Source organism: Petaurus breviceps, unplaced genomic scaffold, assembly GCF_028583685.1.
Source record: "Petaurus breviceps papuanus isolate PSGF00001 unplaced genomic scaffold, PetGlider_PUasm1.0 90792, whole genome shotgun sequence".
Taxonomy (NCBI): Eukaryota; Metazoa; Chordata; class Mammalia; order Diprotodontia; family Petauridae; genus Petaurus; species Petaurus breviceps.
In genome coordinates, this window is record NW_027187347.1 from 11,201,799 (window position 1) to 11,216,201 (window position 14,403).

Sequence of the window (14,403 nt, forward strand, 5' to 3'; positions counted from 1 at the left end):
CTAAAACCTTTGGGAATATGTGAAGAATCTGTGGGGAACACCTAGGCTTGGAACTCTTTCCATCTACAATGCAGATTCCAGCTGTGTTTTTTTTTTAATTTAAAAGATAAGTCTAGGAGTTGGCTCTTACATACATACATATATATATTTTAACTTTAAACAATTGTATTACACAAAGGTCATCACATAATTGGATATTTCTCTACTTTGTACACAATTTTAATTAATCTTCATCTGCACAGAAAGGCTGCTTCTGAACTTTCCTTCTAGTGATAGCAAATACTAAAATTCTGACTTAGCAGAATAACAGTAAAAAGGCCTCAGCTGGTTTAAGTTGAAGGCAGAACAACAGTACATGGATCTTGCACCCTGTATTAGAAATGTGCAAATGTCTTTATTCAAAAAAGTACAAAATAAATTATCTTTATCATGGATAATGACAGCAGTAAACCATTACATATTTTGTCAACTGAAACCAGTAACTGATGGTTATACTGATTTTCTCAAACATCAGCCTTTACTTCAGTCCTCTCTCCAACTGACTTCTCTGAAGTTAGCGAAGAACACTGCCTTGAGTCTTGCTTGCATCACAGATCATGATAGAGCATTATTCTAGGAAATTAGAACATGCCACCTCCCATGCCACCCATCCCTCCCATGGCAGGTTCTTTCTCTTCTTAAGGAATTTCAGTAACAACTTCTGCTGTAGTTAACAGAGAAGCTACACCAGCAGTGTCCAACAAAGCAGTTCTTACAACCTTAATTGGGTTAATTATTCCTTTTTCAACCATATTCACAAAATCTCCAAGCATGGCATCATAACCTATCTCTGAGGAGCTTTGTAAAATTTTCTCAACTATCAATGAGCCTTCAACACCCGCATTCTTGGCAATGGTCATTGCAGGGATTTTCAACGACTTCTTAATTATTTCTATTCCAATTTTTTGATCTTCATTAGCTGGAGTTAATTTCTCTAAGCCAGGAATGCATTGAAGCAATCAATGCACAGCCTCCTCCCAGAACTATGCCTTCTTCAACAGCAGCACATGTTGCATTAAGTGCATCAGTAACCCGGTCTTTCTTTTCATTCACTTCTACATCACTTGTTCCACCAACCTTTTTTACAGCTACTCCATCAGAGAGTTTGGCCAAATGTTCATTTAACTTTTCTTTTTCATAGTCACTAGTAGTAATGTCTAATTGTTCAACAATTTCTTGAACACGTTTTTCAATTTGGGATTTTTCACCCTTTCCTTTCAAAAGCATGACATCATCTTTTGTCACAATGACCTCTCCAACCTTTCCAAAGTCATGAGCGTGAATATCTTCAAGATTCAGAGTCAATCCCTCTTCTCCAAACACTGTACCACCAGTAGCAATAGCCATATCCTTAAGCTGGTTCTTCCTGTTGTCGCCAAATCCCGGAGCTTTTACTGCAACGAACTGTAGCCTGACTTTTAGCCTGTTCAAAACCAGTGTGCTTAGTGCTTCTCCATCGACATCTTCAGCAATTATGACTAAAAGTTTATGGTGGGCATTTGCAATTTCAAGCACAGGTACAATAGATTGGACACTATAGATCTTTTTTTCACTTAAGAGAACATAGGCTTCCTGGAATTCACATTTCTGACATTTAGCTGTATTAGTAAAATACGGAGAAATATAACCTCTGTCAAACTTCATGCCTTCAATAATATCCAACTCGTCATCCAATGTTTTTCCATCCTTTACTGTGATGGAATATTAACAGATATCATGTTGCCAATTTCTCAGTCTCCATTTGCAGAAATTGTAGCAACCTGAGCAATTTCTTCAGGAGTTGTGACAGGTTTAGACTGCTTAGGTTCAGCAATGACCGCATCAACAGCCAACATCACACCTCTCCTGATCTCCACTGGATTTGCTCCTTTGCTAATCTTCTCAAAACCTTCCTTAGCAATGGATCGTGCAAGGACTGTTGCTGTGGTAGTGCCATCCTCAGCCTCTTCATTTGTGTCATTGGCAACATTCTGAACTAGCCTGGCACCAATCCAATGTTTTTGTATTTGTCCTTCAAGTCTATTGCTTTTGCAACACTCACACCATCTTTTGTTACCTTGGGACTTCCCCAACTCTGTTCAGTGATCACAGTTCTTCCCTTTGGCCCCATAGTAACGGCAACCGCATCAGCTAAAAGATCTATACCTTGAAGCATTAAGGCTCGGGCATCTGCTCCAAATTTGATGTCTTTAGCATAAGCACGTGTCAGGTGGGGGGCCAGAGCCCTAGATACTGGCCTTATCTGATGCAGAATTGTAGACAACTGGAGCATTTCTGCGGGGGCAGGTGGACAAGTGCACCATGCAGATCTCCAGCAACGAGTGAGGGATACTCTTACATACATATAGGTCAAGTGACTTGGTCAGGGTCATACATTTAGTAAAAGTCAGAGGGTGGAATGTGAACACAGTTTATCCTAACTCCACACTGTCTACTATGTTTTTGTTGTCTCTCCTGTTTCTAATGGTGTCAGTAGTTGTGGTACTGTGCTACTGCAATAGCAGTAATAGTAGTAGTTGTAGCAGCAGCAGCAGCAGGGGGAGGAGGAGGAGGAAGGAGAAGAGTGGTGGGATTGGGAGTGGGAGTCACAGTAGTAAAAATTGTTTTCATTCAATAATGAAAAGACTTTAGCATTTTATAGTTTACAAAGTGATTTCTCCATCCATCATCTCATTTAATCTCTACAACAACCTTCTGAGTTTGGGAAGGTGAGCATTATTCTCCCCATTTTACAGATGAGGAAACCAACCTGCAGAGGGCAAATGATTTGCTCAAGGTCACACAGAGTATAAATGGCAAGGCTGAAAGAAGAATCCAGATCATTTTTATCTTCTTATTCCAAGTGTAGTGCTTTTTCTGCTGCCACTAAAAAGAGTAGAAATAGCCCTAATGAAAGAATTCTCTATCCTTTTTGTCATTATTATATCCCATGTTTAAGTGTCTACTTTCCTGTCTGTGACTGACTAGGTCCCACCCAGTCACAGAGGCAAATGGCTTCAATTAGCAGGAGCTGAAAGGTTCTAATATCTTTTATTTGAATTTCCTTTCTTTCCTTATTCTGTGCTTTTCACACACGCTAAAAAAGGCTTTTTTCTCCTAATTTCTCATTTTTGAAAGTAAATCACCTATCAATATGATTTTGCCCTTTAGAGATGTTTGTATGAGACTGCCCAAAAGGGTGTTATAATACAGATTTTACCAGAATGAGGCTGAAGGTGAATGTTGCATGTTCATCATGAGGGTGAAGGGTTTTTTTTTTAGTGCCAACATTTTTTCAATGGTGATATCCTCCACATGTCAATGGTTTTATACATACATACATACATACATATATATATATATATGAAAGAATATACCAGAGTGAAAACAAATTCTATGTACAGTTAACTTTCCACTACTGAAGGGTTTGACTATCCATTGGCGAATTATCTAAATCCTTTACTTCTCTTTCTCCTTCTGGTTGCCTAATTCTTAGGAATTTGATTCACTTGCTGATGGGAAGGGAAAAACAAGAAATGGATATCAGATCAGTAAATTCTGCTATAGATTATTCTTCTTAGAGAATAGCAGCTTTGATAAAGAAGAGGTTTGGTAGGAGAAGAGGTTGAGATGATCAATTAAAATGTAGTTGGGAGATTATGGGTAGATTTTACTTTGCATTTCATATTACAGTTATATGTGTTAAGATTTACTGAGTTGCTGATCATAAGCCGGTCCTCCCAGTCTCACTGGCTTCTCTCTCTAATCCTAATTGTTTAGCCCCCTATAATCTACCCCTCATCAGAATACTGGGCTCAGTTCTGGGCATTAGGGTTGAAAAGGGACAATTACAAAGTGGAGAGTGCCCAAAGAAAGGCTTGAGTCCACGACATAGGATTGGCTGAAAGACCTAGCCATATTTAGTTAGGACAAAAGAAGACTTGGGGAGGGAGAGGATAGCAGTCTTCACTTGTCTGAAGGGATGTCATGTGGAGGAGGGATCAGGCATGTTCTGTTTGATCCAAAGGAGTGACTCAGAAGCAATGTCAATATAAACTTCCTAAGAATTAGAGTTGTTTAAAAGTGGACTGGACTACCTTTAAAGATGTTGTTGGGCTCTTCCTCTTTGGAGTCTTCAGGTAGAGATTATTATTACTTTCTGGTCATGCTGTAGTGAGGATTCCTTTTATGAATGAATTGGACTGGGTAGTCCATGAGGTCCCTTCCAGCTCTCAAGTCTGGTGATTCTGGGTACATGCTTTATCTCTCTACTAGACTATAAGCTACTTGGGTATTGGGATTTCTAAATATTTATCTTGGAATCCCCATGTTTCCTATTATAGTGAGATCAGCACAATTCCCTGCACAGAGTCGGTGCCTAATTCATGTTCAGTAAATGTAAACAGTCAATTGCCTACTCTTGACCATCAATAATGAAGAGTTAATTTTAATAAAATATTAACAACATTAAGACTGCCTATATAGTATACACCAGAGGTGTCAAGCATGTAGCCCTCATTCCTGAATATAGCTTGAAAGAGATTAAATTATACTTGGAAAATATTTAACAAAATAAATAAAAAATACAATGAAACATAGATAACGTTAATATGTGATTTTCTAATACGTGACCTTCAGGGATCCTTATTTATGGTTTAATGGCATCCATTTCTATTTGAGTATTTGCATACGTAGTCTCTCCCTGTGTATGTCAGTCACTTTAAGAAGAACTTGAATAATTCTAAGATACTATTTAAAGGTGGAACAGTAACTTAGTAGAGAACCTCTTGGGCTGAGGAAGTTGGTATTATATCTCTTTTTTTGTCTCCAGAGCTGCGAAGGAAATTCACAGACAGAGCTGTTTCTTAATGCAAAATAATTCTGAAATATTTCTGACTAAGCTTCCATTTTCTTGAACTTGCCCATGAGAAGCAGTTGTAAATGGCTACATTCAGCTATCTTTGTCCCTAATAGGGTTTTAAACTAGTACTTGTTAATATTCTGTAACTAGTTTGTTATTTTTCCTCCATTCCCCCATTTTTAATGCACCACTTATCTGGCCCACACTTGTCTGATGATATAGATGCACAGGACATTCAAGGCTTCCATTCATGTACTTCTCCACATCCATAATTACCAGTAGTAACAATCACCCCACTCATCATCAAGAGAGAACACATATCAATTGGATCAGCCAATCAGGATGTGAACCCTAACCCTACGATTTGCCTAATGGACAGAAGAGAGCCTCTGGGCTTTTCAAAATATCTATGACCAGTCACAGATGATAATAATAAACATAAACATATAACAACAATCACATATTTAGGGTTTGCAAAGTACTTTATATGTGCTATTTGATTCTCACAACAACCTGTGGTAAGTGCTGTATAGTATCATCCCCACTTTACAGATGGAAAAACTGAGGTCAAGAGAAGTTAAGTGATTTACCAAGGGTCACACATCTAAATAATTATTTGAGTCAATATTTGAACTGAATAAAGATGAGAATTCACAGACCTTATTACAAACTTCTGAAGGTGAATGGGGGTACTATTGCTGGTCCAGGGTTATGTGGTCACTCAGAAAGCTTTCAGGTGCTGATTGTTGAACATGCTATGTTCAGCAGATGCATGGGGAATATTATTAGCTAGATCAATGTGTTGATACAATCAGAGCCATAAGGGCAGGCTCAGAAGAGGGAGCTTTCCTTTTTCTGGAAATACTACCTCCATTAAAATGAGCAAAACATTTGTTTGCTCATTGCATGGCCACAGTGGTGCTCATTTATCTCTTCATTCAACAATCACATAAACACTGGATGCCTATTATGGACAAAATTCTGTGGTAGACACGGAAGGTGACACAAGAAAGCACAAGACACAGGTTCCTGCCTTTCTTGAGTTATGATGTCGTAGCACTAGTAGTCAGAAGATTTGCATTGAAGCCTTAGCTCTAACACCTACTGGCTATGTGATTTGGGTCCAGTCACTTAGGGCCTCAGTTCCTCATCTAATAAAGTGGATGTTTTTATATAAAATATATAAGCATATTATAGGTTATGTATATGTTATATACAATATATGTGCTTTATATATATGAAATAAGTTTATTACATAAATGTAATATATAAGTGCTATAAGTAATAAAATAAATATTATTGTACTTCCCCTACTTACCTCATAGGATTGTTGTGAAGAAAGCATTTTGTAAATTGTTACATAAACATGAGCTATTATTACTACTATGGTACACTTACAACTATAATATAAGGAAGTACATTAGTGCTTCATAAGTGGCAAACATGAATGATAAAGACAAGTGTTGAACAGGGAGACAGAACTTTCCACTGGGGTGATCAAGGAAGTGCTTCTTGGAAGAATTGCAATTTTAGCTAGAACTTGATGAATGAATTAGAAATAATTGTCATAAAGACCATGGTGACTAAATATTAAATTTACTCATATGTACTTTTTATTGCAATAGAATGTTAAATTAAAATATCTATATTTTTAAAGATAGTAAAACAAAGTTTAATATCTTTCCATTCAATTTCTAACAATTTTGCACATGTGGTAATTCATTTTATGGTAGAAATTAAGTTGCTATGACAACAAGTAATGTTTGGTTGGAAAGAATTCAATTCAGTTCAAAATCATTCACTAAGCATCAACTAAATGCTCTGAGAATAGTATTAGCCACATCATCACCTTTATAAATATTGCTTCTGCATACCAAATTTATGTCATGTCATCATGAGAAGAAGCAGCACCACTTAAAGCTTTGTTATATTAAAGGTTCAAAAAGTTTTTTAATGGAGTTCAAATGCAAGGTCTGCTCAGCTGATGGAGTGCTCAAATTTACTTATGGTGGGATGATGACAATGGCAGAAGCATCATGACTTGCTTACAAGAAGTGGCATAATGTTTATCATCAAGGAAATTTATGACCCCTAAAGGAGGTGGGCTAGTCATGTAGTAACCATGAGAAGAGCCCTTCACTGAACTGGAAGAAACTATGCAAAGGACGACATAACATAGAGGAATTGCGGAGGGCAGTATTCAATATGATGAGAACATGGCTCCATCAAAAAATTTAAATATATGTGTCTATGCTCTAAGGTTACATACACATGCATATATATGTATATACATGTATATATACACACATAAATGCACATATTTATACATACATATTTATATGGGCAGCTAGGTGGCACAGTAGACAAAGAACTGGGCCTGGAGTCAGGAAAACCTGAGGGCATATCCAGTCTCAGACACTTATTAGCTATCTGACCCTGGAAAAGTCACTTAACCCTGTTTGCCTCAGTTTCCTCAGCAGTGAAATGAGATAGAGAAGGAAATGGCAAACCACTCCAATATCTTTGCCAGTATCATCTGACCTCTAAATGGGGTTATCAAGAATTGGACAGGACTGCAATGACTGAACAATAACAAACACATATCTATATGCTGCCATGCAGATATGTGCATACATGCATATGTATATACATAATTTTACATACATACACTTATAGTCATAAAAGGAAGCCTGATGGGAGTATATAGAGAGCTAGTCTAGAAGCTGGGAAGACCTAAGTTCAAGTCATGACAGACACATCCTAGCTGAACAATAATGTATAAATTGCTTTACCTCTTAATGATCTAGGCAACTTCCTGTGATTATAAGACTATAAATTGAAAAGAAAGTGCTGACCTGCATTAGTTGAGGGCTGTTCCTCACACGGGAGTTCTCTATGCCAATGAAAACATAGGTCTATTCCCTATCTCATATAAACACAGCTCTACACCAGAGGCATCAAACATGTGGCAGATAACATTCCTGAAACATTAAAATATCATTGGAAAATATTTGACAAAATAAATAAAAATACAATAGGACATTGAAAATATTAACATGTGGTTTTCTAAGTTAATATGTAACCTGCAGGGATCCTTATGTATGGTATAGTAGTCCTCATTTCTATGTGAGTTTGACTCTACTGTCCCACATATCTTAAGTGCACATAAACTAAATTCTTATTTAATTTTTCCTTTTTATTGCACTTTGCCAAGAAGTAGGGTCAAAATTGGATAAAAACATCAAATCAACAGACTGTATATGTATAAGGGGTCTTGTACTTTTTGCCTTCTCAATGGGTTAGGGAGGGAATAGAGGGAGGGACAGATTGTGGAACTAAAAATAAAATAAAATAAACAAACATGTGGGAGAAGAAGAATCACAGGGCAGTGCTGTCTCTGAGGTATTACTTTCTCCTAGGAAATTTAGAGAGTCACTTGTGCTGGATGAATGTGAATCTTTGCTCTGACCCATTACTTGGGCAAGTAACCTCACCTCTCAAGGCCTCAGTTTTCCTCATCTGTGAAATGAGAGGGCTGGACTAGATGATCTCTACGGCCTCTTTCAAGTCTATGATCCTATGTATCTATGACTGACTGGTTATTAAACAGACTCCTCCTATAAGAAGTGATCAAAGATGACTTTTGTATCGACATTATGTGCAAAAATACACATTCAAAATTCAGAAAAATCCAAGTAAGAAATTACCTTTCATGTCTATAGACAGAGGAAGAGTTAAAAAGCAAAGGATAGAGAAGATTACAGAATATAAAATGGATAATTTTAATTACATAAAACTAAATAGTTTTTGTAGAAATGCAATGTTGCTAATATTAGAAGGGAAAAAGAGTTAACTAGAGAAAATATTTGTAGCAAGGTTCTCTGATAAAGGTTTCATTTCCAAGACATATGAGGAACTGATTCAAATTTATAAGAATAAGAGATACCAGCTAATTGATAAATAGTCAAAGGATATGAACAGGCCGTTCTTAAGGGAAGAAATCCAATTTATCTCTATGTGAAAAAATATGTTCCAAATCATTAATAATTAGAGAAATGCAAAATAAAGCAAGACTGAAGTTCTACTGCACACCAATCACAATGACAAAACTGACAAAAAAGGAAAATGATAAATGTTGGAGGGGCTACGGGAAAACAGGTACACTCATGCAGTATTTGTTGAAGCTATGAACTGGTACAGCCCTTCTGGAAGACAATTTGGAATTATGCCACATTCAACTGTGCGTACCCTTTGATTCAATACCACTAGTAGCCCTATAACCCAAAGATATCAAAGAAAGAGGAAAGTGACCGATATGCACAAAATGTTTATAGCCAGTCTTTTTGTAGCAACAAAGAACTAGACCCTGGTGGGGGAATGGGTACCTGCTAATTGGGGAGTGAGTGAACAAACTATGGTATATGAATATCATGCTGTAATGTGCTGTAAGAGAGGAATAAGGAGATGGGTTTCACAAGAAACCTGGGAGGTCTTATGTGAACTGATGCAGGGTGAAGGGAAAAAGAACCAAGAGAAGAATTTATACCAATATATCAATATTGCAAAAATGAATAATTTTGAAAGACTTAGGACCTCTGGTCAACATAGTAATTAACTATGATTTTTGAGGACTGGTGATAAAAAAGACCACCCACTGTCTGACAGAGAGTTGATGGACTAATATACAGAATGAGAGAGGTACTTTCATATTTGGCCAATATGGTGATTTGTTTTGTATGACTGTTTATTACAAGGGTTTTTTAGTTTTTATTATTTTTTTGTCACTGAGTAGGAAGGAGGAGGTGTGGGAGAGAAAAATAAATGCTTGATAATTGAAAATATTATTGACATGACAATGAAAAACAAAACCCAGCTTTATAATGTGTATATCCTATAGGATGGGCACCAGATCTGCGATTTCCATGGTCCATTAAACTCCCTGGATGATGGAATCCCTCCACTAAAGCAGGCTGGCACTTTTGCAAGCTCTAGTTTTAGAGAGTTTCCCAGAGCACTGCCAGGATAATGACTTTCAGAATCTAACATTACGTATGGGTCAGGGGTAGGACTTCAAGCCAGTTCTTCCTTGTTCTGAGACCAGATTTCTATCCACTATGCCATGTTACTTCTTTATATTCTATACCTAGATTAAAATTCCTCAATTATTAAACCTAGTAATAGTGAAATGAAGGGTAATAGTAAAACTATTTTAGTAACGTCTTATATGTGTAGTTGTTTTGTAATTTATAGAGTTTTATAATTTTGAGTTCATATATCCTATTTGGTCCTTACAACAAAACTAGAAGCTCAATAAAACAGGCATCATTATCCTTATTTTATGGATAATGAACTAGATACTTAGAAAACTTAAGTAATTTTACCAGGATTATATAGTTAGGAAGTGGTAGAGTGAGGAAACTAACTTAGATCTGACTCCAAGTTCAGTGCTCTTTCCCTTATATCCATAGTGGTCACTGAAGAATCTATAGCCTAGGTACAGGTAAAGCCAATTTAAGTCAATCTGACACTTAGACCCCTTTGCCTCAAAAGCAGCTTTTTAATCAATTGACATGAACTTGAATTGAAAGGGCTATGCTGGAGTCTGGACTTTCTAATGAAATATATCAGCCTTTTATGTCACATATGCCTTACTCTATTTTCTCACAGAGTTCTGTGGTCATGTGGAGTTCCTCTCCTGATTCTTGCACCCAGAGAATTGCTGTGGGCAGATCATATTTTGAAATGTCATCTCCAGAGGCATACTGTCAGACATTTTGTGTTTCCTTAGTATGTGTTTAAAGATGCACATTAAAAAAATCCCAATAAGTGTTAAGAGAATTAAACAATAACCCACTTTCAAAAGGTTAAAGCTCTGGCTTGTAATCCACATGGTACCATTTGGACATTCTGGATTAGCTCTACTAGAGACTGAAGTCCCTTTCATCTGGGAAACCAGTAAAGTCTGAGTGTTGACAGAGGCAGGCAGAAGCCCCTAGGCAGGACTTGATACTGCTGGGTATAGGACAAGTGGTATTGTTTTAAACAATATTTTTCTTATTTTCAACTTGTTCTCCCATGAAAGTTTGTTTTTTTTTTACTCAGTAAACAACACAGTTAATTAAAAGTATCTTTGTTGTTTTCCCATATTTAAAACCCAGGGGAGTTCAAGCACACCCAGCCTAAGGTTGTCCATTGGGTCTATAAAACTGATGTTAAGCAAAATGTTTTATTCCACAGGGTCAATGTCATGAATGTAAAATGGTATAGAAGGGTTTTGTCATGTAACAGTGGAGGCTGGTTTGAACAAATTAAAAAACGTTACTGTGAAACAACAACACAGTTTAATGGAAACAGAGTACTTCTTGGGAGTCAGAAAATTGGGTCAGAGTCCCCAGTTCTTGAACCTTCCTAGCTAGGGACCTGTGGGCAAGTCACTTTGGTACCTTTGGTAACTCAGTTTCTTCAACTATAAAATGGGGGAACCCAATATCTCTTCAGTTGCCTACCTTATAAAGTTGTTACTCAGGCATTTTGCAAACTTTAAAGCAGTCTATTAATGTGACTATTATTAGTATCATTGATTACAATATACATCATAAATCAGGGATATGTTATGCAAAGTATACCTACATATACACAATCCAAATGAACTATATTTCAAAATTAAGCTGAAACAGAGAAGGTTAGATTACTCCAGGAGTCTGGATATTGACTGTACAAATACTGTAGATTTATACAGTATGCATCTGGTTCTGTGTATAACTATTTGTAAGGCATTTTTTTTTAGCTGTTAGGACGAAAGGGTTATATTGGCCAAGTGTTAATAGTACGGACAAATAAAACAATAAGATGACATCTATTTCCAAATATCTAAGAACATTGAGTTAAATGCCCCTTCAGGCTGGGCTGTGGTTCTGGGAAGCTTTAGCCCATGAGAACCATATTGGAGACATCAAAGATTCCCTTCCTCCAAATAACAATTTAGCTCAGATGCTACCACAACAGTCAAATGCTTTCACTGCCACCATGTCTTATTCTCTTCCTGCTCCTCATAGCTGAGAACATGCCGGATCTTTTAAATTGGGCTGGACAGAGAACAACACAGAAGATCAAATGTCGCTGGGAGACAAACTCAGTGGCAACATGGAGGCCCTAGGATCCACTGCAAACACATATTTCAGTCTAATTTCTCTTTCTGGGGAAGGGGCCTAAACTATTACAAAGGATAAATGAACAGAATAGTTTATGTGGTTTTATCTCTCTGCTATTAAAAAGCAGAAATGACAATACTTATCCTTATTTCACTTCTTCCTTCATCAGTTTCTCAAACCATACTTCATAAGAATCACATGAGGCCTCCATGCAAGGGGCATGGTACTCCATTGCAAGGGGGATAATTTCCCATATGTATAAATGAAACTATTCTTAAATCATTGCAAGGTCCCCTTTTCCTTCTGCTTAATACCAGAAACACAAGGGGAAAATGAAAGAAGGAAGACTTCAGTACACCATCCCCCCAAGGGGTGAAAAATATCACAACACCCTAGCATGTTAAACCACTTGGTTATTTTTACTCGCAAAGATGGCCTTCATAAGAACAGTTCTTTTCATAGCTTACTTTATACCATAGAGGGCTTTAAGGTTTACAAAGTGTTTTGCTCACAATCCTGTGAAGTCCTGTTCATTCACTGTAGATTTCCTTTTTCTGCTTGACTGGGCAATCAGGTATTCAGAGCCTATACAAATGCTTAGAACGCAGAGACAAGAAAAGTTGGCAGAGAGAAAGTCCAAGTGAAGAATTACTCCCACTCCTCACTCTCCCCAACCCCAATCACTACACTCACCTAGTCCTCCTGACTCCTGTAAGCATCTTGTTAGTGATGTCAAGGATAACATCCATCAGAGGCAGCCTGAAACCTACCCATGCAGGGTCATCCTGAGCATGAGTTCTAAGGATCTGCCATTGCCCTGGCGATCACAAAAGTAGTCTCAGCTGTGCGAATAAAATCTTCATCTTCACATCTGACTGTTTGGTTGTGTTTTTTTTTCTCTTAAAAAAATCAAAACAAAACACAAAAATCCTTTATTTCCTGCTTGCCTCAGAGACAAACCAAGAATAGAATCCTTGACATATCAAATTCTGGAACCTCACCACTCACCAGGACTGTGGTTCCTGATCCAAGGGGTGACGACTGAGAATCAGATCACAGTCTCCTGAGAGTGTAGAGGCCTGGCTGGCTGTTAAGCTCCCTGCTCTGATTAGTTTGTAGAGTTCACAGTGTTCCAGAGTGCTGAGGCACAGAAATTAGGGAGGGGAGGTGGAAGGAAAATCACTGGAGCCTCTTACGATCTAACTTCCACTAACCGAGAGGAAATGTCTTATAAATAAACAACAGCAAAAGAAACAAAAAAATCCATCCCGTCCTGCCAGAGGAATGTACATTATTGTCTCCTGACGGAAAACTTTATACCACACCAGAATGCAGCCATGTCTCCTGAAACTACCTCCTCAGAAAAGAAAGAAAAGGAGAAGAAAAGAAAATCAAGAGACTCTTAGTCCCTCCTCACCCCACCCTCAAATTTTGTTGGGAAATTCATCTGAGTTCCCAGTAGACAAACTAAACTGAACAATTTCAACAATGTCACTGTTCCAGGATTTCTTGCGGCGGCAGCTTATTAGCAAAATTTAATTTCTGCCTGGATCACTGCTGTACAATTCAGACATTTTCAGAAAGGAAGTTTGGGAATGGGAGGAGGGAGGGAGAGAGGAAGGAAAAGAGAGGAAGAAGGGAGGACAAAGGAAAAGTCCAGATGAATTGGAATGCCGTAGCACCAATATGATAAAGCTAGCCTCCTACACCCGGCCCGCCACTCACTGCTGACAAGGGACTCAGTGGTACTCTGTACATGGTGCTGAGCTTACTTACCCTTTCTGCTCAGAAGGCTGGGGTCCCTACATTTACAGCTCATGCTGGACTGTACCGTAAGCAACAAGTGAAATGAGTTTGGTGATCTCATTCTAGTCTTTCGACTCTTGTCCACATCATTACACTACTGCACAGTTTGGCACAGTTCAGTATGAGTCAGCAGTCTCTGTACATGAAGGCCAAGGACTGGAATAGCAGGGGTGTTTTAGGTCAGAAAAGAAGTGAATCAGAAAAAAAAAATACAGCCTGTATGGAAGGGCTTGGCTGTGGAATAGTAGGGGATATCACAGGTCAAGATGATGTCACCTCATCCACTCTCACGTGAGGTGTGTAGGAGCTGTAGGAAAAAATGAAGGGTACTTCCTAAATTATATGATGGGAGTGAGCAGAGAGCACCTCTGTCAGAGAAAAGGAGGGCCCTGAGAGAACTTTGTGAAAGGTTCAGACCTGGAATGGTTTTAAAAAGAAGCATATATTTGCTTTTCTTAAAGAGCTCTTCAAGTTGAAGTAAGGATCAATATTTATTTATTCATTCTTTTGGTATATTTGTATTGCTAACTCTACCCTGCCCCCCAAATCAGGTAAGAATATATCTCT

The 14,403-nt window shown here is 37.8% G+C and overlaps 1 protein-coding gene and 1 pseudogene across 41 annotated transcripts in view; both read right to left on the minus strand.

Moving 5' to 3' along the window:
- ZBTB20 (zinc finger and BTB domain containing 20) overlaps positions 1 to 14,403 on the minus strand; it is a 1,019,756-nt gene that overhangs the window by 359,103 nt on the left and 646,250 nt on the right. For 3 of the 41 annotated variants that reach the window (XM_069069928.1, XM_069069933.1, XM_069069960.1), the window contains one exon: positions 7,735 to 7,860. The exons of the other annotated variants lie outside the window; for them this stretch is intronic. The gene's annotated coding sequence lies outside the window, so the exon portion shown is untranslated. The remainder of the gene's footprint in view (positions 1 to 7,734; positions 7,861 to 14,403) is intronic. 41 annotated transcript variants of the gene reach the window in all.
- LOC138147518 (60 kDa heat shock protein, mitochondrial pseudogene) lies at positions 499 to 2,507 on the minus strand (annotated as a pseudogene).